Source organism: Ptychodera flava, chromosome 12, assembly GCF_041260155.1.
Source record: "Ptychodera flava strain L36383 chromosome 12, AS_Pfla_20210202, whole genome shotgun sequence".
Classification (NCBI taxonomy): Eukaryota; Metazoa; Hemichordata; class Enteropneusta; family Ptychoderidae; genus Ptychodera; species Ptychodera flava.
The window spans coordinates 31,398,656-31,422,536 of NC_091939.1; the positions used below are offsets into that span (position 1 = coordinate 31,398,656).

The 23,881-nt window shown below is 36.7% G+C and overlaps 1 protein-coding gene and 1 non-coding gene across 3 annotated transcripts in view; both read right to left on the reverse strand.

Annotated features, from left to right (window-relative positions):
- LOC139145666 (sulfite oxidase-like) overlaps nt 1–23,881 on the reverse strand; it is a 438,941-nt gene that overhangs the window by 166,808 nt on the left and 248,252 nt on the right. The window lies entirely within an intron of this gene.
- Trnat-ugu (transfer RNA threonine (anticodon UGU)) lies at nt 232–304 on the reverse strand. Its single transcript has one exon. It is a non-coding gene; the product is annotated as a tRNA-Thr (tRNA).

Sequence of the window (23,881 nt, forward strand, 5' to 3'; positions counted from 1 at the left end):
CTTACTAAAATAATTACACTTTGCAAAATCTCCGACTTGAGCCAGATCTAAACAACACAGTAAAATTAGGGCTAAGGGTTCATTTCGGCTAATAACGTAACGTTGTACCACTCATAACGGTGCAAGGTCTTGCAAAGCCATTAAATCATACAAAAGGCAAATGTTCGACACGTTTGCAACTTTTTCGTCATGTCATGGTAAAAGATAGCATGGACAAACATAGACTGCTATAGCCCCCTGTGAGATTCGAACTCACGACCCCTGGTTTACAAGACCAGTGCTCTAACCACTGAGCTAAGGAGGCGCCGATTGGACATTGCTATTTATCATAGACATAAGGTGCCTTTGTGGCTACTGGCGGAGAGTGTCTGTGTTTATGTATAGACATTTGAGCTCCAGGCTGCATTCACAAACACCACTGGAGGGAGCAGGGGCCGGAAGAATCTCAAAAAATGTTCTCTGATTTTTTTGAATGCCTCCTAACACACTCAAAAGGCATTCAAGTACCTCCCTTCTGACTTGCTATAATTTTGAAATCACCTAAAAATCAAACTGGCCTGGTCTTGAAATTGAAAGAATTTTTCGGAGTGTGCGAGTGCGTTTTTTCTTCCAGGGTAGGAGGATGCTGATTTTGACATATTTTCTCTTACAGGAAAACTTCACTTTGTGAAACAGAAATACAGCGTTCAAAAAGCTTTGAAAACAGGATCACTTCACTCACCTGTCAGGAAATGAACATAGTTAACATGATTTACCTTTTGGCCAATTTTTCTGTACGCTTTGTGCTGTGTATCAACTGCAGTTGTTTTGTTCTACTCCCCACGGTTAATGCCAGAATAACAGGCATTGTATTTGGCAAAAATATTCTGTGTAAAGAGAGTAATAATTGTTATGTCAGGACTTGAATTCAATTTTAAACAATAACAAAGCTGACTGTACACATATGACTGTGTGGATAAGCTAAAACTGGACTTTTCATCACACGTCTGGGATTAGAGCAAGAAACTGCAGTAGATACACAAAACATAAATCTGAGCTGTTCAGTACTGAAAGGCCAGAGATAATGTGTATACTATTCATTTGTGTGCTATTGAAAGTAGCGCAGTGTGCTTTCCACTGTTCCAATGCCAACGCACTGAAACGGGGTGTTACAAGCTGTTTTCAGTACGGTTATCAATAGCTACCATTCAACTTTGCAACTGTAAGCTCATACGTTTGGTGTCCAGTCTGTGCTAGAAAATACTGCAAAAGTTGTGGATGGGCTGTTTTATAAGTCCCAGATAAGCTTATTGCGCTATGGAAGAAGCGGCTCACTGTAATCTTTGTACTCCCGGGTAAAAACTAAATTAATCCATCTGTTGACACATAGAACCCAGAAGATCGAGCAATTCCATGTGATCTTGGTTAATGCCTATATATGTGAGAAAATACCCTCATGTTAGTGTTTGTCATTTTAACAATGAATACACCCAAAGAATGTTTTTCAATACAATTTACTTTTTGCAAATTTGTATTTAAGAAACAACTCAAAACATATTTCATATCAATCATGCAAAGACACTTTCATTTCGAGCCCCCTTTACGTCCCCAATATCTTTTCAAATCCTTCAACATACACTTAGTATTTTCAAATCACTCCTCAATTTTCCCGTCCCTCCAGAGGTGTTTGTGAATGCAGCACTGGTGTCTATGGTAAATGCAGTCTTTGAAGGGACCGAGTATCCGCATGCATTCCAAACTTTTCCGACTATGAATCTTGTTAATGTGTCAAAGATGTAAATACATGCATAAATAGCAATTGCTCTCCTTGTGCAAGTTATTTTAATGCTATCCTTCGAGAATACTTCTGAAAGATATCGATGGTTTTTTACATCGACTAACTACGTAGACTTTCTGCGATGTAAATCAGACTTTGTGCCGCAGAATTTTGCGTAGAAGTAGCAAAATCAGTGCTCTCATCTTAGGGATTAATTTATATTGTTGAAACTTTGTCTTTGATGATATATAGTTTCCAAATGCAAAGACATTGCAATGAGTGAAAGCAGAAAGTGGCAACGAGGATAAGGTATCACTGACTGAAATTGGCGGTAAAACTCGAGATAGGTTGACCGACCTTGAGATTTTCTTGCAAGAAACAAAATTCAGCAAAAACCGAATAGAATGCCATTGCAAAGGAAAATACATAATACACAATTACCCGATTCGTCCTGAAGTGCAGCAGGCGAAGAACCGTCTACGAACTCGGAAAGACTGACAATTTTGCCAAGCCTTTGGAGTAAATTGCTTGCGTATGTTGTGTATGAATATAATTGTAACAGTAAGATTGCCGACCTCACAATTTTCTTGCAGGAAACAAATTTTACTCGGGCCACACCTGTAAAAGAAAACAAACTCCATTCTTCGCAAAGTGTGACCAGCTGAGAAGAGCACACGAACCCGGAAAGATTGACAATTTCTCTGTTAAGAGAATCTATTATATCAGTTGTGTATAAATACTGACGGCTTATCAGAACTTTGCTATAACGTCGTTTGCTCTGGAGGCTTTGCGATACACTGGATTCAGGTAAGACTTCATTGCCACATTAATGACGCTACTAGCGTCGCCTTAACTTTTCTCCGCGTCAGTAACGGTGTTTCCCTAAGAAGACATACGTTTTGTCTCAAAGCGAGCCATTGCAAAACAAAGTCATGATAGAAAATGTACTAGTGTATGTACACAATCTTGTGAAAAATACTGACGCTTTGAATGCATGAAATAGCGTGGTACTTGAAGGTTACCAGATACTGGAAATTGCAGTTGTGTTTACAGATGAAAAAAATCGCTTTTTTATTTTTTTACAAGGTGTAAATTACGATGAAGTTCGCCAGTGTTGTCATGCTTGCTGTACTTTTGTTTCTATTCATCGAAGAGGGCGATAGTTGGCGTCGCCGCCGCGGTTGTCGAAGGCACTTGCGCTGTCCTTCGGTCAGTATACACTAAGACATGTATTCCTCAAGCATGACTGTTTACCATTAGGCGTATGGTTCTTTTTATGGGGAGCGATTGATTGCGATCACAAGACAAAGTATATATCAGTTTAAGTTTCCAAGACAAGAATTGAACCCCTATGGCGCGTAATCAAGGCCAATATTCGAACTCCCAATTTTCAACTATACAACTCAACATTCAACATTCAAACTCCCAATTTTCAACTATATAACTCAACATTTTCAACTTTCGATTTGGAAGTTTGAATGTGCGCACAAAAGTTTAGTTTATTTTTATATCCATGGTGCGCATAACCTCGATGAATTGAACAAGCGAAGGTTTGATCGAAGCTCTTGCTAATTTAACCTCAACGAGTTAATTGTGCTTTCATTTGGTTAACTTTCAGTGTGGAGCCTGTCAGGGTCTTGTCTCCAAGGTAGAAGGTTCCGCAACGGGAACTCATACATATGGTAACCGATGCTACGGATGTGGCTATAGCTGTAAGGAATGCGTAATCCATAACTATAACTCGTACAAGGTGTACGGATGTAAAACCGTTTGCTAACGCGAAACGTCTCGTAAGACGAAAAAAGTGGCATGGGATAGCGATGATGGAATCATGAACTGGGTTGTGTAGATGCATCTGCATGAGCCAATCAGGCAAATGTTGTAAAAATAAGCCAAGTCCATTATTCGAATTAACCAAAATTACACGAAAATTCTCCTTTTAGCGACCGAACAAAAAAGATTTCTTGAAATTGTCTTCTCTATATACCTAACCAATCCCTACACAGTTCATTTTTGTCAACTTCGGTACATGTACAGTTTTTTATTTTAAGCATGAGAAACGTTTTGACAGCTTGGAGCTTGTCAGATATATTTTTCACTGCAGCTTAGAAATCGTACAAACAGATGTAAATAATAAGCGCGCCATACACGGTATCGTTGGAGTGACACAGTGCTATTCAAAGATGAACATTTTTCCAGTTAGGAATCAGGAATCAGATGAGAACAGTGAAAACCCAGAATCGTTCTGTAAGCGATACCGAACCATTCAAGACATTAGAAACAAAGATCGGCATAACAGTTGCTTGGACATAAGTAATAATCGTTATTATTACGTCAGTTGACAATTTTACAATATCGTCATTATGTAATTTGAATGAATGTAATTATGTGATGATCACTGTTTAGCATAACAGCGGTTCGCAACATACCGAAATTAGACCTCGCGTACGCCGCATACCAGCACACTGGTACGACAATGAGGCGCTCTTCATTCCACCTGTACTTTACTACCCATAGAGTGTTGTCGCTGACTTTGCGGTGTGTCATCGATGGGTTACCCGGGTTAGCTAATTGTTTCATTGTAACATAGTTTTCTATACAGGCATTCAGTTGAGGCTTGCGTTCATAAAATACACCTATATTATTTATTATACAATATGAATCGATTTAGAGCTTTTCGGACCATTCGTCAATCGGCTAGGGTGTATTAAAGAAGATTGAAATAATACTTCATGAAATACGGGAAAGAAATCGGATATTAAAGGCAGGGTAAAGTTGTTCCACTGATGACACATTTTCCTGACGCGAAAACAGAGAGAGAGAGAGAGAGAGAGAGAGAGAGAGAGAGAGAGAGAGAGAGAGAGAGAGATCAAGTGTTGTATTTTCTTACCAATTCCTTATTTAGTCTGATTAGTATTTGACATTTGCCATAAGTATTTTAAAGTTTTGAAATCTTGATATAACCTAGCACTGGAAATTAACCTTTGGAAGAGCAAAAATTGTACAATCAAACTTAAATCCATTTATGAGTAAAACTAGACCCTTTTTGTTTTGAAAACAGTTTATCCGAAATTTTTTTGTTTATCAATATTTTATTGCAGTCAAAGGAAGAGTTACAAAACTGAGAAAAGCTGATACAATGTAGACTGTGATACATCAAAGTTTAAATTACTGCAGTGAACATGTATGGAAATTCTCCCCTTTTGTTTTTATATGTATTATTTTTCTCTCAGCAAAAATGTCTTTACCGGAATAGTTTCTACCAAAATCTCAAGAACTCAGAATTATTATTCGTCTTGTGTATTTGATACATGAAGTGCAAATATCTATTGAACACGTCAAAACTCACTCTTGACCTTGGGCTGTTAAACTCATGTCTCAAGTGAACCAAAGAAGAAAACGCACAATATTTTGCGACTGTAATGATAAAGTTAACAAACTATAATGAGGATATGTGTACAAGAATAATTGTACGTAAATTTAACTTCGTGTTGTATATCAAGTTTGTTAAAGAAAACAGAAAAGTAATGTCAGAAATTCCCCAAAAGTTGACATTTTAAATACAATAGGAATCAGGTACATTACACAGACAGCATTTGTTATCTTCAGTCATTTTCCATTTCAATAAGTTTATACCACATGGCAAAATATTATGAATAAGTTTAAAATTAAATTCAGTTAATTTCCTATCATAGAATTAGGAAATAATTTGATTAATCCAGCGGCTTCTCCATATAAGTGGAGTATACAATGACAATTGACGATTCCAAATATTTTCACAATATGGTCGTATAAAAAAGCGTATTTTTGCCGAAGGATCTGTGTCGTCTTAATTCAAAATTTTTCCCATAATATTTTTGTACAAAAGCGTTTTATACAATCCGAAAGTTTTCGAAGACATATTGTCACGCGTTTAAAATAACGTTTTTCTTTCATTATTATGCTTTGCGTTTTTCTACCATACATTAACAAAGTCTGCTTCTTTATTCAGATTTCAGCAGTTCACTAATGATATGAATGTCTTGTTTTACTAGCTTAGATACATTCCAAACGATACTGTTTGATTTATTTGGCTATTAAATAATGCATCCCTCCCGGCCCATAATGGACGAAAGCAAACTTCAGACATCATAATGTAAGAGGCGAAGCCGAGTACATTATGGAGAGTAAAGTTTTCTCGGGTCCATTATGTGTTTGGATGGGTACATTATGTATGGGTACATTATTGCTATTAGTTTATAGTTTTGCAATGCCAGTGAATTTGTAGATGTAGATAACATCTTTGGCTACAATGCTGGATAGTCGGATGCATTATCAGTAATAATCTGAGAGTATGATGTCACAAAATTTACTTGCATTGACAAAGCTATAATATAATACTGACTATTGCGTAAAAAGGAATTGTTCACAGAAAAACTTGTCGCAGCGTTTCCTGAAACACGAGAAATTAGGGCTGCATGCATATACATTTACTCTTTACAACGTTTACATTCCTCAGCGTGACTTAGTTTGGTCTTAAGATGACTCTGACTTTAACAAAGTGACCATGTGTGCTTCAGAGCCCGAAGTAAAGCCTCTTCAGAAGAATAAAATCTGTAAAAATTAAAACTTCAGACAAATGTGGATTTATTTCGAGAAACTTGTTGGCAAAAACAAATCATGGGGTGTCGGGTTCAGAGAGCCTGAAACACTTGACAAGATTCTTGTAGAGTTTTTGCGTGATTTTATTTCAGTCCCTGTTTCTGTAATTACACTAATGACTTATATTGTTGCCTAGACCATTATTTGCTATGTGTCGCTAAGGTGGCCCTTGGATCGAAGCTCAGAGTTAGTATCGAAATCGATAAAATGTAATGAAGCACTAGAGAGTTTGTCAGCAATTGAGAGGGTGGAATGATTTTGAGAATTTTGCATATGGCAAAGAAGATGTTAATCAAGCAACCAAAACTGATTAATATGCCGTGTTTACATGCTTCATTCATGTTGCCAGTTGTGTTATGTATGATATGTTTAACTTTGATATTTGGATATTAAAAACTGTGCTAGCATGTGTTTTTTCACCACGCAATAAATTTTTAAGTTTTTGCACTCAGGTTTATGGAGTAGACTATTATGGATTGAATAGGTTACACATGTTCTGCTAGTCATCACCGAAGTGCACTGACCGCCAGCGACTGACAGGACAGAGGTCGTCAACTCAGCAGTTTCATACGCACGTAAACGCGACTCGTTGCTTGCTGACATTAATCCCCAAGTCCAATGTTATTGATTAGTTTACATCTACTGTAAATAAAAATTACATATCAAATCATTTCAATTTTTGAGACGAAAAGCAAAATTGAAATCAGACAAAAAGGTAATAAAAATGATGATCATTTACTGAAAAAACTAAGCAAAGTTGGGCACTATAAAAATAGCAAAAACTGCAAAATGGCTATGACACTGAAGCCGAAGCGAGACGGAGGTAACTGGTGAAAATAAAAGCAAACAGGTAGCTATATCACAGCAACATGAGGAAAGATACCAAATAAAGCTGAAAAAGCACAATTTTGTCATTGACAGAAGGCAAGATCCGAGGTGCATGAAAAATCTCCATTGAATAGCAGAAAGCAAAACAAACTTCCGAAACAAGAAAAGAGCGACAGAAATTTGCAAAGTATTAGAACAAGAACACCTTACATCTTAAAAGTTCAACAAATTAATCAAGCTGCACGTTTCAGTTTGCTTGGGAGACTTTATACCCGATCGCCATTCGTTTATCAGGGGTGGAAGACGCAAGTGTTACACTGTAAGAAACGGTGTTACTGTTGGATAAATGATCCGGACTTTATCATTATTTGGCAATTAAATAGGGCTTACACCACTTAACAGTATGATAGACATCGATATTACTTTTTTGAATGAAGAAATACAAGGAAATTACACAGGCGTTTATTGCTGTGAGGTTGAAGTTAGTGATGCAATGAACGCAGACAGGCATCTTGTTTTAAAGTTTTAGATCCCACAGAATGTGCGACATTTTAAAGAGAAAGCGAGTTGTGGGTGGAGTAAAATATAAACTTTCAAATATGTAATAAGTCAACATCAAACATATTGAAATATGTACTTTAATAGTGGTAAATATTGCCATCAAAGCTCATCAAATTAAAACATACAATTCGGGACATCTATTGTCAAGCTATTCGACAATCCTTAAGTTAGTGATAAATCACGTTAACAATGTAAGCCATACTAAACTCTAAGTTATATGAAGAAATTTATTACCATTGTATTAGTCATATGTGAACAATACTTGAAAAAGAGGCAGGTAGATCACTGATTAAAAGCGCCTTGTATCATGGCATCAAAATAAGTCTAATAATCATATCTGTCGAAGATATAACATTTATTACCAGGTCCATGAGAGTTTTGTTTGCAATTTCGGGCGTCGGGAATGGGTAAGTTTACCCTGCTACACCCGTCAGGATTATTCAAAGACTGACAGACTGGCAGATCTGTTAATGATGCATATTAATGTATCACTTAATCAATTTACCGTTAAGTATGTTGTTACTTATCACTTGAGTAACAGGAGTCTCATATATGTTTACTGTATCTTGATATCAGCCAAAGAAACATTTTGAAAGATCTTGTCAGTCTACTTTCCAAATATCCCTGTCTCACTAGTTTACAGCTTATTTACTCCGGAAATTCACATACGAACCACGAATCCTACAGTATTTCATAATCTCAAAGCTATACACAACATAAGCTTAAGCTGGCGCATATTACTCAACAAGTAAGGATTATTTATGATTTCAAAATTAGAATCATCAATTTTGTCATATATCTTAGTGTATAGCCCATTTGTATCAATTTTGGAGCAACAGGTCAAGACATTAAGCTGAGTTCCTACTATCTGTTGTTTTCTAACCTCTAACCGATCAGGATAAATTTGATCTAGAACTGTTCTAGTTAATTTGGTTTGATTATCCGAGCTCAACAGATCGTCAATATACCTGTACGCGTTGTTAAAATGTCTCGCAATTGCTTTTTGAGCATGACTTGCATAGGGCTTGAAGGAACTCAGCTTCATATGAATACATTAAAAAGCCAGCGAGAAGTGATGCAGTTTTTACCCGCTAATCCCAATAATCTGTGGTAATATTATCAAACGAAATTTAACAAATATTTTGTAAATGAAAAATTGTCATCATATAAGGGAGCGTCATTATTTACAGCCGGGTGTCGGAGGAATTTCATCGGAAACCCCGAAATTTCGGGTACCCCTCTTACCAACCATGATGAATTGGAGTGACACCCCTCTGTAAATCAGAAATTTTGACTGACCCCCTTAGAAAAGTTAAATACAAGTATTTATCAAATTTACAAAATAATGTACAGCAAGAGTAAAAGACCTTTGAAATCCTGGTGTATCCTGCTAGATTATCGTCGGTTATCTCATTACGATTAAAAAGGTGAAACCAACAATATACAGATATAAAAGTTCAGCTATCACCAGTATTCAACATTGTAGCATTGTTTAGTTTGGATGGGTATCATGGCAGGGTTTCCACTAGGATAGTTGACTGGGCAGAATTTGAAAGTACAGGAGGGGGAGAACATGGGAGAGGCCGAGGGTAAAAGTGTCAGAGGGTCTGCCCCAATCTTGCATGGAAAAGTTTGAGAAATCGATGTATGCAATGGTGCAACCGTCCGGAGCAGTCTGAGAAGTGTTTTTACTTTAATTTGTTTTTTCATTAAGTAAAACTGTAAGAACAGCCGAAGGGGAAAGCACTAGAGAGTCTCCTCTCCCGTATTGGAAATTTTTAGAAACTGATATGTGTAACTGTGCAGTCTGAGGGGTGTTTTAATTTATTTTGCACTCGGTAAATTGTTTGAAAATGACATTGAACAAATATTGTTATTACATTTTTTGCATGATTAGTGTTTTAGTAACAATATTCAACAAATGAACAATGACAATACATTTTGTTAAAATACAATTCTCAGTTTGCCAGAGATTGAAGACCAAAATATGCAGGAATGAAAAATATGCGACCTTCTTGATGTCAAAATGTTTTTGAACTGAAGTCAATTAAAATATATGTTTCTTTGATAATACAGTGTGAATTCACAACAGTTCAGATTTGTCCTCGATCCTGTTGAAAATTTGAGAAATTGATGTGTGAAATGATGCAATCTGTGAGGTGTTTAAATTGATTTTGCGCAAAAAAATGAGTAACCCCCTCTCCACATTTTGAACAACCCCCCTTAAAGTTTTCAATTTTTTGAGTGACCCCCATCACATTCCTCCAACCCCCAGGGCCGTGTGTCGTAGCAACAGTGTCCATGTTGAGGGACTATTTTCGGGGTTCAATCCATGTCTGTGACAGTCAGTCTGTTCGTTGGGATTCAACCGTTCCGAGAAAGAGAAACTCGGGTTAGAATAGAGGACTTGAGATCAGACCTTTGACAGTGAACGACACGGTCGCCATCTTGTAATAAAGTTACAATCTAAAATTCTCCGTATTGCTGTCGCGCGCGGAGAAACTATATACTTCTTTCCCCTCTGGCTCACCAAAAGTGTCTTCATAGGGTATTTTTGAAAGAGTACAAGGGAGATAGTTATTGGAAAGTTACCCGTTTACGTGACTACAGTCTTAGTGTCGCCAGCTGATATGAAGCAATGGCGGATGACTAGAACCTGTTGAAGTCCTGGGATGAGCGACTACCCTCGAACTGCAAGCAGCAAGATTTTCCATACCAAGAGCATAGGGACTTGAATACTCATTGACTATAAAGATCAAGTACAGCCAATGTCAGGATGATACGTGATATGCTAAGGATATTTTTGCATTAATTGTGACGACTAGACACTACTTTTAACGCCGTGGAGAACTCGCCAATAAAATTTTCACAATGGAGTTGTTACATGTTATACATGTTATATAAATGCACATTGCAAACAGTAATATTACTTATATTGTAGCTTTGTCAATACTATGTATTTTGTGACGTCATCCTCCCAGATTATTACTGATTATTTTTCCCCTTATCCAGTATTGTGGCCTCAGATGATATGTTTTCTATATCTACGAATTCTCTGGCGTAGCCAAACTTCAAAATAACAGCAATGATGCACCCTCCCGGCCCATAACCAAGTCTACAACTGTATCACCCCTATTTGTAACAATCAACCCTATTTGTAACAAAACTTAATTTTCAAAAAAACTTTGCCGTATTTGTTGAAATATTAATAAAATATGCATATTTGTATGTTTGGGGGCAATTTTCTTTTGTTTTCCTTGTCAAAACTCATTTTTCCGAAACTGCTTTTGTTACAAATTGGGTTGATTGTTACAAATAGGGGTGACATGTCAACCCTATTTGTAACAATCAACCCTATTTGTAACAAAACCTAATTTTCAAAGAAACTTGGCCGTATTTGATGAAATCTTGATGAAATATACATATTTATATGTTTGGGGCAATTTTCTTTTTTTTTCCATGTCGAAACTCATTTTTTTCCGAAAATGCTCGTTAGATTAAATTTCGTTGTGCAGGTTCCTAGGGATAAGAGGCCTACTTGTAAGATATAATCAAGTCGTGCAGATACATGCCAAAAGTTTGTTTCGGGGCAATTTTCACCAATTTCGGTCAAAAATGTTTAAAATCTTGTTTTCTGACCGAAATCTTACTAAACCTATATGGGTTAAATTTTGTTACAAATAGGGTTGATTGTTACAAATAGGGTTGACGTGTCAACCCTATTTGTAACAATCAACCCTATTTGTAACAATCAACCCTATTTGTAACAAAATTTAACCAACTTGTAACAAAACCTAATTTTCAAAAACACTTGGCCGTATTTGATGAAATCTTGATGAAATATACATATTAGTATGTTTTGGGGCAATTTTTATTTTTTCCTTGTCGAAACTCATTTTTTCCGAAAATGCTCGTTAGATTAACTTTTGTTGTGCAGGTTGCCTGGGATAAGAGGCCTACTCGTAAGATATAATCAAGTCGTGCAGATACATGCCAAAAGTTTGTTTTGGGGCAATTTTCACCAATTTCGGTCAAAAATGTTAAAAATCTTGTTTTCTGACCGAAATCATACTAAACCTATATTGGGTTAAATTTTGTTACAAATTGGGTTGATTGTTACAAATAGGGTTGACGTGTCAACCCTATTTGTAACAATCAACCCTATTTGTAACAATCAACCCTATTTGTAACAAAGTTTAACCAATTTGTAACAAAAACCTAATTTTCAAAAAAACTTGGCCGTATTTGATGAAATCTTGATAAAATATACATATTAGTATGTTCGGGGGTAATTTTCTTTGTTTTCCTTGTTGAAACTCATTTTTCCGAAAATGCTCGTTAGATTAAATTTCTTTGTGCAGGTTGCTAGGGATAAGAGGCCTACTCACGAGATATAATCAAGTCGTGCAGATACATGCCAAAAGTTTGTTTCGGGGCAATTTTCACCAATTTCGGTCAAAAATGTTTAAAATCTTGTTTTCTGACCGAAATCATACTAAACCTATATGGGCTTAACTTTTGTTACAAATTGGGTTGATTGTTACAAATAGGGTTGACGTGTCAACCCTATTTGTAACAATCAACCCTATTTGTAACAATCAACCCTATTTGTAACAAAGTTTAACCAATTTGTAACAAAACCTAATTTTCAAAAAAACTTGGCCGTATTTGATGAAATCTCTATGAAATATTCATATTAGTATGTCGGGGGCAGTTTGCTTTGTTTTCCTTGTTGAAACTCATTTTTCCGAAAATGATCATGAGATTAAATTTCTTTGTGCAGGTTGCTAGGGATAAGAGGCCTACTCACGAGATATAATCAAGTCGTGCAGATACATGCCAAAAGTTTGTTTCGGGGCAATTTTCACCAATTTCGGTCGAAAATGTTAAAATCTTGGTTTCTGACCGAAATCATACCAAACCTATATTGGGTTAACTTTTGTTACAAATTGGGTTGATTGTTACAAATAGGGTTGACGTGTCAACCCTATTTGTAACAATCAACCCTATTTGTAACAATCAACCCTATTTGTAACAAAGTTTAACCAATTTGCATCAAAACCTAATTTTCAAAAAACTTGGCCGTATTTGATAAATTTCTTGATAAAATATACATATTAGTATTTCGGGGGCAATTTTCTTTGTTGTACTTGTTGAAACTCATTTTTCCGAAAATGCTCGTGAGATTAAATTATTTTTTGCAGGTTGCTGGGGATAAGAGGCCTACTCACGAGATATAATCAAGTCGTGCAGATACATGCCAAAAGTTTGTTTCGGGGCAATTTTCACCAATTTCGGTCGAAAATGTTAAAAATCTTGTTTTCTGACCAAAATCATACTAAACCTATATGGGCTTAACTTTTGTTACAAATTGGGTTGATTGTTACAAATAGGGTTGACGTGTCAACCCTATTTGTAACAATCAACCCTATTTGTAACAATCAACCCTATTTGTAACAAAGTTTAACCAATTTGTAACAAAACCTAATTTTCAAAAAAGCTTGGTCGTATTTGATGAAATCTTGATGAAATATACATATTAGTATGTTGGGGGCAATTTTCTTTGTTTTCCTTGTTGAAACTCATTTTTCCGAAAATGCTCGTGAGATTAAATTTCGTTGTGCAGGTTGCTAGGGATAAGAGGCCTACTCACGAGATATAATCAAGTCGTGCAGATACATGCCAAAAGTTTGTTTCAGGGCAGTTTCACCAATTTCGGTCAAAAATGTTTAAAATCTTGGTTTCTGACCGAAATCATACTAAACCTATATTGGGTTAACTTTTGTTACAAATTGCGTTGATTGTTACAATTAGGGTTGACGTGTCAACCCTATTTGTAACAATCGACACTATTTGTAACAATCAACCCTATTTGTAACAAAGTTTAACCAATTTGTAACAAAATCTAAAAAGACGTCGACGTCCCAAGCAAAAATCAAATATCAGGTGACGAACACGTGATTTACGGGGGTTTTCTGTCTTTTGTTACTTACGTGTTTACGTTGCGCGAAAAAAGTTTAGGGTCGCAGGCAAAAAATAGGGTAGGTCGGGTTATCGGAACAGGACAACTTTTTTCTTTTGCCTATCCTATCCATCTGCAGGCCACCGAGACTTTGGTCGGCCTCTGTAAAGGTTGCTTCATATAGTAACTTAAATCATCATCAAACTTTAAATTTTAAATAAACTTTCATCACGTCGCCCTGGAGTTTGATATTTTTCCTCCTTCAGTCGTATTTTTCTCTGTATTACTCCAATAATAATGCCGTACAGCAATGGCAATGCCGTAAAATCGTAAAATTTTGTCAAGCTTCAGCAGCCGAAAACCATACGGAATTAAGGCAGAAAGGACCCATCATGTAGTTACTCATAATCCAAGCCAGGCACAGATAGGTGAGACACTACACATACGGTGTCCAAAGTTAGAGAGTGGAGTCGTTTATGTTCCAGATACCTTCGATCTGGTGTTTGACCTTATAGTATCGGTCACCCAAACAACCGAGTAGTTCAGAAATGCACGCGATCGCCCATATTTGGGCACCGGGCCGGGGCGTGATACGTAAAAAAATGCACGGACCTGAGGGCACTTTCTCCCATAGCTTTACACAGGCACGTGAATTTTGGTATATGATAAAATAGTTTTACGCCCTTAAATTGAGTTATTTCGGAAGGCACTAAAAATGATGATGATGATGATGATGATGATAACAACAATAACAACAACAACAACAACAACAACAACAACAATAATAATAATAATAATAATAATAATAATAATAATAATTGTATTTAAACACACGTCTCGCTGCTAACTCCGTCGCAAATTTAACCCATTTAAGGATCGTACTGAAAGGTTCATTTGACATAGACCTAGAGCATTTAAAAACTTCTTAACTGACTGAATACATACATACAACTTGAAAGACAATTTCAAAACACCTAATATTACACTAAACTCTAAAAGATGACACGAAAGACACAATCAGAGTATCAAAAATCTACTACATGAAATGTACGAGAAAAATTACTTTGACCATAATACGTGCAATATCTCAAGCGACTTTGATGCAGACATTCTGAAAATATAACCAGATTCATTAAATCATAAATTATGCAAATTACCCGTAATTAAGCATGTCACACACTGTAAAAGGAATCAGGTCTAAGTTACGCCCTGACCACTCGAAATACAAGGTTTCATCAAATTCGGTTTAGTACTTTTTAAAATATCATTGGAATAAAATCTTATCGCATTTCATAGACTGGAATTGGAAATCATCTCCGAAAAACCAGAATGTGATTCACTTTTGAAAAGGATTTAGAGATGACATTTACATCTTTATCGAAACACGAAACAAACTGACTGGAGCCCTAGAACAAAGGAAATGCATTCAACATTTAAATTTACAGTTGAGAAATACCTAAAAAAACAACATTTTCCGACGTTGAAATATTTCAGGGCTCAAAGCAAAACTAAGAAATCATTCTTGATATTAAAACAAATGCAAAACCGACCGGAACGTTCCAATGCCTGCTCAGAGGATCACCCAAAAACAACCTTTAAGGGACCCATCAAAGGCGAAATTCTTAGATACTCGCCTACATGCAATACCCAATAGATTTCAAGAAAAAGGTAGAATTTTTCACAAGCAAATTAATAGACAGAGAATGCACGGCAACATAAACCAAACAGAAACCATACTCAAAAACGTAAATAGAAAAAACAAACAAACAAACATTCACAACATAAAATGACTTGATCTTCACAACAACATTTAGGCTCAACACATATCAAAACAAAGGATAAAAAGAAAGCCCGTCAAAATATTTGGAAGAACTTGAAAAGTGGGAAGGATTAAAAACCCTTTTGCCAAAACAACCAACAAGAGCCTACAATAAAAACAAATGTATAAATTAAAGCAGCGGCATTGAGGGTTCAAATGAATCCAAACAAATGCCAAGGCCGTATCTGTGATGAATTATCTGAAAATTAGGTAAAACGTCACCACAAGGAACCTTCATACAAAATTTCAAAGCAATTGGATGAGTAGTTTCTAAGAAGAAGATTTTTGACCTGTTTTTTTTTTAGCAAAAATGGCGAAATTGCAAAAAAAGAGTCGTGCATACATTAGCACTATTCAATACGTCTTGAAGGAATTATAACTATAGAAACCTGTATACAAAATTTCAAATAAACCACCTCGCAATTTTAGACAAATATTTTTTTGAAAAACGACATATTTCCCCAAAATATAGGCCTAAATACGCATATTTCATCAAGATTTCATCAAATACGGCCAAGTTTTTTTGAAATTTAGGTTTTGTTACAAATTGGTTAAACTTTGTTACAAATAGGGTTGATTGTTACAAATAGGGTTGATTGTTACAAATAGGGTTGACACGTCACCCTATTTGTAACAATCAACCCAATTTGTAACAAAATTTAACCCAATATAGGTTTAGTATGATTTCGGTCAGAAAACAAGATTTTTAACATTTTTGACCGAAATTGGTAAAAATTGCGCGGAAACACACTTTTGGCATGTATCTGCACGACTTGATACGGCCAAGTTTTTTTTGAAAATTAGGTTTTGTTACAAATTGGTTAAACTTTGTTACAAATAGGGTTGAGTGTCACAAATGGGGTTGATTGTTACAAATAGGGTTGACACGTCAACCCTATTTGTAACAATCAACCCAATTTGTAACAAATTTAACCCAATATAGGTTTAGTATGATTTTAGAAAGAAAACAAGATTTCAAACATTTTCGACAGAAATTGGTAAAAATTGCCGCGAAACAAACTTTGGCATGTATCTGCACGACTTACGAGTAGGCCTCTTATCCCTAGGAACCTTCACAACGAAATTTAATCTCACGAGCATTTTCGGAAAAATGAGTTTCAACAAGGAAAACAAAGAAAACTGCCCTCGACATACTAATATGAATATTTCATCTAGATTTCATCAAATACGGCAAAGTTTTTTTGAAAATTAGGTTTTGTTACAAATTGGTTAAACTTTGTTACAAATAGGATTGATTGTTACAAATAGGGTTGATTGTTTCAAATAGGGTTGACACGTCAACCTATTTGTAACAATCAACGCAATTTGTAACAAAAGTTAAGCCCATATAGGTTTAGTATGATTTCGGTCAGAAAACAAGATTTTAAACATTTTCGACCGAAATTGGAGAAAATTGCCCTGAAACAAACTTTTGGCATGTATCTGCACGACTTGATTATATCTCGTGAGTAGGCCTCTTATCCCCAGCAACCTGCACAAAATAATTTATGAGAGACAATCTATTGGTTATGCTTTTTGCAACCAACTTGACTTCAAGCCGGAACTTATAAAATAATAAGTTAGAACATAAACTCTCGCTCTAGAGCCTATGGCGTTGTAAAAAGGATATAAGTAAGGCAAGGGGAAGATGCTGTCATTGATTGACAGCACATCCTACATTACACCCTTCAATGTTTTCACAATCAAGTATTCTAACAGAGACAGCGTTTATATACTTGAAAGTCAAGTCTGTTCAATGAACAACGTTTCAATGACAAAACACAAATCAGTGTATCTCTGACAATCTGACAGAAATCCAAGTGTTCGGGAAGTATAATCTCTTACATTTGTACGTTGCGATTAAATTCAATTAAAAACCAACTAATATTGCATATTGTCCATTCGTTCTATCAGTACAAAGGAAAGGAACAGAGGTGAACATATGGTTATAGTTCACTTCGCTAGCATACACTCAGATAGAACAGAAACGCAACCCTAGACACTCAAGGCACATGGAAAATACGCCGTAATCTGTAAGGCAAATCTCAACAAGTAGACGCCTCTGCAAAAAAACTCGACAAAGTACAAACGACACGAATTTACATTGCATCCTTTAATTTAACCGTAAACCATTTGAAACACGACAACTTGACAACCGAGACTAAATAGGCAACCCAGTGCCGCTGTCACACATATTAATGCGCTTGACTAGATTTTAGATAGAACAAGATCCATTTTCACTGGCTGATCCAACGTTCACTTTGTTACTTTATATTGAAGACTTGGGTCACTCTGCACAAATCATGTAATAGCTAGCAACAAACTTGTCAAGGCAGGACATGTATGGTCAGCTGTCATCTTTGAAGGTTGACGGTGTCGGTAGATAGCGAGTATTGGGCACTGTGCATTTTCTGTGAGTATTATAGACAGCGAAATCCATCGCTGCCATATCAGCGCAGTAGAAGTGTATTTGTGAAAGAACAAACCATTCGTGGTGTCAGCCTGATAATCGTTACATACAGCTGCATAGGGCCATCATCATAATAAACTTGCTCAGATTGAAGACAGTTTCAGGCTGTACTTCTTTATTTTGAAATGTTATCGCATCCCCAATGTCCCTGTAGTCTTTCAAGATGATCGCCATCAGAACACATTTAGCCAAATCCCTCGCTTTTTAAATTATTTAAGTTTGGAGTCTCTAAGGTAAAAACCTTTGCGATGAAGTTTCATTCTATTATAGGATGTAATCGTTCTATATTCAAATGATCGACCTGTGTCTTTCTCTGAAAATAATTTGGCATGCTCATTCCGTGTCGCGATTCGCCAGAATACGTCACGTGACGAGAAAAACAGATACGTCTAGTCCCCACCAAATCGACAAAAATGACGTCAGAGGGTATTTTTTGAAAAGCTATTTCCCTAGAGAAATAGCTCTCACCAAATTTGGAAAAGTGCCCGGTCACGTGACCGTAGTGTCGTCTGCAGCTTTGCAGCAATGGCGGGTGACTAGAACGTGATGTGCGTCCGGGATAGGTGACGACACATTCTCTAAAACAGATTTTCCAACATTTTCCAACATTCCAACAGCGTAGGAACTTGAATAGCTCATCGACGGAAAAGATTAAGGTGCAACTAAGGATGTCACTAGGTATGCTAAGAATATTTTTTGAAAGAAAGTGGTACCACGTACAACTGAAAGCGCTGTGGAAACATCGCCCAGTAAACTTGTCACAATGGATTGTTGCGGTGCAAAATATTGAAACACATTAAAACTATATAACAATTCAACATGAGCATGTGGTGTGTTATAAAACACCTATAGCCTGGTCTTTATTCGGGCTATAGCGTTCGTCTATTACCCCTCGTGGCCGTGTGTTACCAGAAACACATCGCTATACCCCTCGGCCTACGGCCTCGGGGAAATAGCGATGTGTTTCTGGTAACACACGGCCCCTCGGGGTAATAGACGGTCGCTATAGCCCTCATGACCAGGCAATAGGTGTTTACTATTTTCTCGTCACGTGACGTATTCTGGCGAATCGCGACACGGAATGAGCATGTGGTGTGTTATAACATAACATAACATAACGTCAAAGGATCGCAGTGTCACATTAGTCTCTCCACTGTAGTGTCGAATCCGTGGCAACGTGTCCAACTGTTTTTCCTTTAACCTCACATTTAAATGTAAAAAGGATAAGGACGCCTTTATGTTTTTCGTTAAGACGTTATCGAAAGAGAATTCGTCTATAAGCCCTATTTAATTACTTGGCTACTCACACCGAAAAAAATCTAAGAAAACGAGGTTACCCCTCTCAGTGCAGCAACAAACCGCAGAACTTGTTATATTTGTCCAAATCTTTTGTTACGCAGACATTGTGCTATTTAATTGAGTTCCCGCCAAATCAAAAAGCAAGCTCAGGTTTGATAGATGGGGTTGACCCACAGCTAGTTTGTCGTTGATTCAGCTATAACTAGCAACATTTCAGCCAGTTGATAGGGCAACTTGAGCGTCATACCCCACGTAACGGAAACATTGCACTAGTATTACAAGAACCAGTGATGCCATGGCGGCATCGATATTATTTAGGCCAAGGTCTTGTTTAGTCGAAGCTTACATATTTGCGTATTTCACAATATGAGAACATTCAGAGTATTTTTTTCTATTCGATCTATTTATTATATCTTATTTGTCACAATAAACATGTATACTATAGGCCGTGATAATTCTGAAGCCCGCAGCTCCCGTCCTCGTCCACAGCTCCCATTAGCTAGTCATAGTGAGGTGATCAGCCTAGGGATGTGCAGCAAGAAAATTTAGCGATAAATCGTTGCATTGAATTCAAGAAATAAGCTTGTACGTTGAAAAAGAAATTTGAAATATTTCTTGTATGAGAATATAGTTAACTTTAAAAAAATAGATGAAGTGAAGGTATGAGCAATCGGTATATAAGACAGTGAGGATGATATGATAGCACTTTGCTAGCACTTTCAAATTCGTAAATAATACAGTAATCTGCAAATACGTGAATATTCAGCAACTTGAATTTTTTTTCTGTCACATAACGATACCTGATAATAAAATGGTTCCCAAATACGTCTGTAACCTATAGAGTTGCATTGTACAGTAAGTTTCGGTATCAGAGGATGTAAAACGGCAATTGTACAACGGAGGCGCTTAGCGCCATGGCGTACCAATTTCACAAGATAAGTCAAATGTCACCATGTAGCGGTTTACCGAGTTACTGTCCCAGGTGCATTGCGTTGCAAAATCGCACGCAGACTGTGAACGCGTTCAGCGCCTCCGCTAGTTGCTATTACCCTAGAGAACGAATTCTAAAAATTGAAATTAAAGTTAAGCAGGATTCAGGGTTTTGCATTGCCATCGCTCACTGTGTGGCGGTTAGATTATATTTGGAATTATAACGAATCTTGTTTTCCTCGGATTTTATACGCAAGAGGCTGAGGGGGAAAGTGTCAGAGGGGGTGTCCCTGCCTGGCGTGGAGAATTCGGAGAGATTGATATGTGCAATGGTGCGGTGTTTTTAATTTGCTTTTTTACTAAGTAAAACTGTTAGAATACCTCAAAGGGGGCAGCACGAGAGGAGGGACCATCTCACAAATCGAAATTTTTGAGAAATTGATGTGTGCAATGATGCAGTCTGAGAGGTGTTTCAATTTGTTTAGCACTCGATAAAATTGTTTGAAAATGACGTTGAACACTGATATTTTTATTACATTTTTTGCATGATTTGAGTCACAATATTCAACAGCCAAACAATGACAATACATTTTGTTAATTTAAACATTTCTCAGTTTGCCGGAGAGTACGACCAAAGAATGTGGATAAGTGGGATAAGTGGAAAATCTGTTACCTACTTGTGTCTTTCTCCAGCTGCCAGCTTCTAATGAAACGCCTGAATAGGATATGGTTAAATGTCAAATGATTATTGAACTGAAGTCAATTAAAACATATATTTTTGTGATAATAAAGGATGAATTCATAACAGTTCGACGAATGCATGAGAACTCACAATTCGGCCAGAACACAATTTTTACTATTGTGCAGTCTGATGAAGAAATTATACGACAGTTTTTGTCTGAGAGCATCGAAAGATAGAATGTTGTTCGATACGTGGATATTTTGCAGAGCTGTCTGTATGATGCTGTTAACGTTATTCAAATGAAATAAACATCATGTTTATGTGTTTATGTGTTAGCTACTTTTTATACCCGCGGTCCGTGTTCATTCAGTTCAAATTAAATATTTGTCATTTTCCGTTGCTTTGAGCAGCCAAATGAAAAACAATCACTGTTTCTTTGTCATATTGCTGAGTATTCCCCATTTTACGTACCTATGGAAGCTGCCTAAATTACTACATGTAGAATTCTTGTTTATTATTCATGTTTATTATTCATAATGTAAAGTGCAAAAATACACTAGTTGTCAACAATCACAGATGTGATATGCTTATTTTATGTTTACATCCAAAATTACTTTGCGCTGTCAAACTTCAGTGGGAAGAAACAAGCTAACAAACTAAATAAAGAATTTACAAAACAAAAAATTACCACATTTACTGACCACAATTATACCCTTCGGTACTACGTGCATGCCAAACACTAGGCAAAATAAAATCGGTTAAATACTCCGGCCATTTCTCAGTCTAAAACTTGGAAATTTGTAGAGTCGACCTGCTTCGTGCACATTTAACCGATTTTTTGTGTAGAGGCGTTTCCGACCAAATCACCGAATCTAGGATGCGGCCCATGTTGGGCATACATTGTCTCGGGCGATGGTAGAATATTTCCCCTTCTATCAGTTGTGGGGCGTTTAAAATCGCACGATGAGCACGAAGATGTGTGATTGTGGAGGGGGGGTCAGTGGTCACTTCTGTAACCCCCATAAATGTAATAATCTCCATAAATGTAACACAACCATAATTGTAATAAAGTGCACACATAAATGTAATATCACCCATAAATGTAACAAAATTTAACCATAAATGTAATAAAAACACCAACCACAATTGTAATAAATGCTAACCATAAACATAATAAAAAAATACCCATAAATGTTATACTTGTCAACCATAAATGTAATAAATCTACTTCGTCATCGCAATTGAAGAATTAGCCCATAAATATTTATCTATGTAATAAGGAATGTAACTCCACACATTATTCATATCTTTAATTATTTGCGTTTAGTGTGTTTTGTATATTTGAAAGTGTATTTTGCGTTTCCCTATTTTGTGTACAGAACTGATTGGCCATGGCGAGACACAGCTGTAATCTGAATGTCAGTGCAGTCTCTACTCCAGAGTTGAGGAGACTGTATAACACTACGATCCTTTAACGGCGTTTTTTACGAATTTTTCCGTACTTTCTTAATCAGTCAAATTCGTCTGTATTCATATGTTGTCCCACTTGAAGTTTGTTCCTTCACGGGGATGCTAGGATGTCTAATTTTGTTCTACTGTGTTCAAGGTAGTGTTCGTATTGTTTTTACTAGATTGAAATGAAGATAGATGTTCTCGTCAACATGTTTTGTGTTGTAATATTTCTCTGTTGTTTGTTCTGAGTCATCTGTCATAAACTGTGTGATATCACTGGTTGACGAGTTATTTTGACGCTTCCTTATTAAGTCATCATCAGTGTCTAGAAGTGCTTTTCCACTTCTATTATCTAACGGTTTGATCAGTACCTCGCCGTTTTCTGATAGTGTTCTCAAAATAGTGTTCTCAAAATATTCTATACTGTGTTTCGGAGAGGAAACCTAGTTTCAGGAAAGTATGCGATAACATTACACAAGTCTTATTAACGTTTTTATTTACCCAGGGCATTGATAAACAAATGATCACATATGCTAGTTCAAGTTTATTACATCTATGGTTGAGTTTTATTACATTTATGGTTAATTTGTTCATTACATTTGTGGTTGCGGGTTGTTACATTAATGGTTGACTGTTTTATTACCTTCTCGTGTCTATTTATAGACAGAGAAGGTATTAGAGTTGAAACCAATATGCTACTGTCAAGAACTTCCGTCTGTCAAGACTTCCGTCTGTCAAGATCCGTTGACGTCATGCCATTGTTATGGGTCATATCATAAACTGGTGGGGGTGTTCATGGCTCAGGTTGAGGTGTGGGAGAACGATTTTGAGCTATGACAAAAATCAAAAGGGACTTAGCGGCATAGCCACAGTGTTAAGCCTTTCTCCAAGGTTTCTTAGTTGACTACAATCTATTACAGACTACTGAGCTGACGTTAGGGGTACTCACTTTGTGTTTGCTCACTCTGTGAGCGCTAGTATTTGGTACTGAGTTGCGTGGATATCCCCTCATGGCCTCACGTGATCTGGGCTGTTGCATAAGCTGCAGAGATGATCATATGCCTCCGAGTCTGAAAACTGTCATTGTGTAAGCCTGTCGGCATTTTCCTTGCATTTTTTCTCATTTAATTTTGCAAAATATCGGCGAGTACCTCAATATTTCAAGATAACCCTTTCTTCCCAATCGTTTCCTGGAGTTTCAGAGTCATATGAACGAAAATGAGTGAAAGTTTTAGACAGGAAAATCGGACGTCGGCCATGTTCAATGTTTACAGTACAATCAGAAGTTTACGTGGAGGAATTAACCAACAAACACAGGAGTGTTCATGATGCCCGCCCTCTAGAGGCAGACCCTCCTATATGAAGTACCACATTTGATGCTTGTGGAAAGCTTGACCACACAATGGAGCATTTAAACTTTTAGAAAATGACAAACTGAATAAGAAGGTATTCAGAAATGTCAAATACTGAGGAAAAAATGT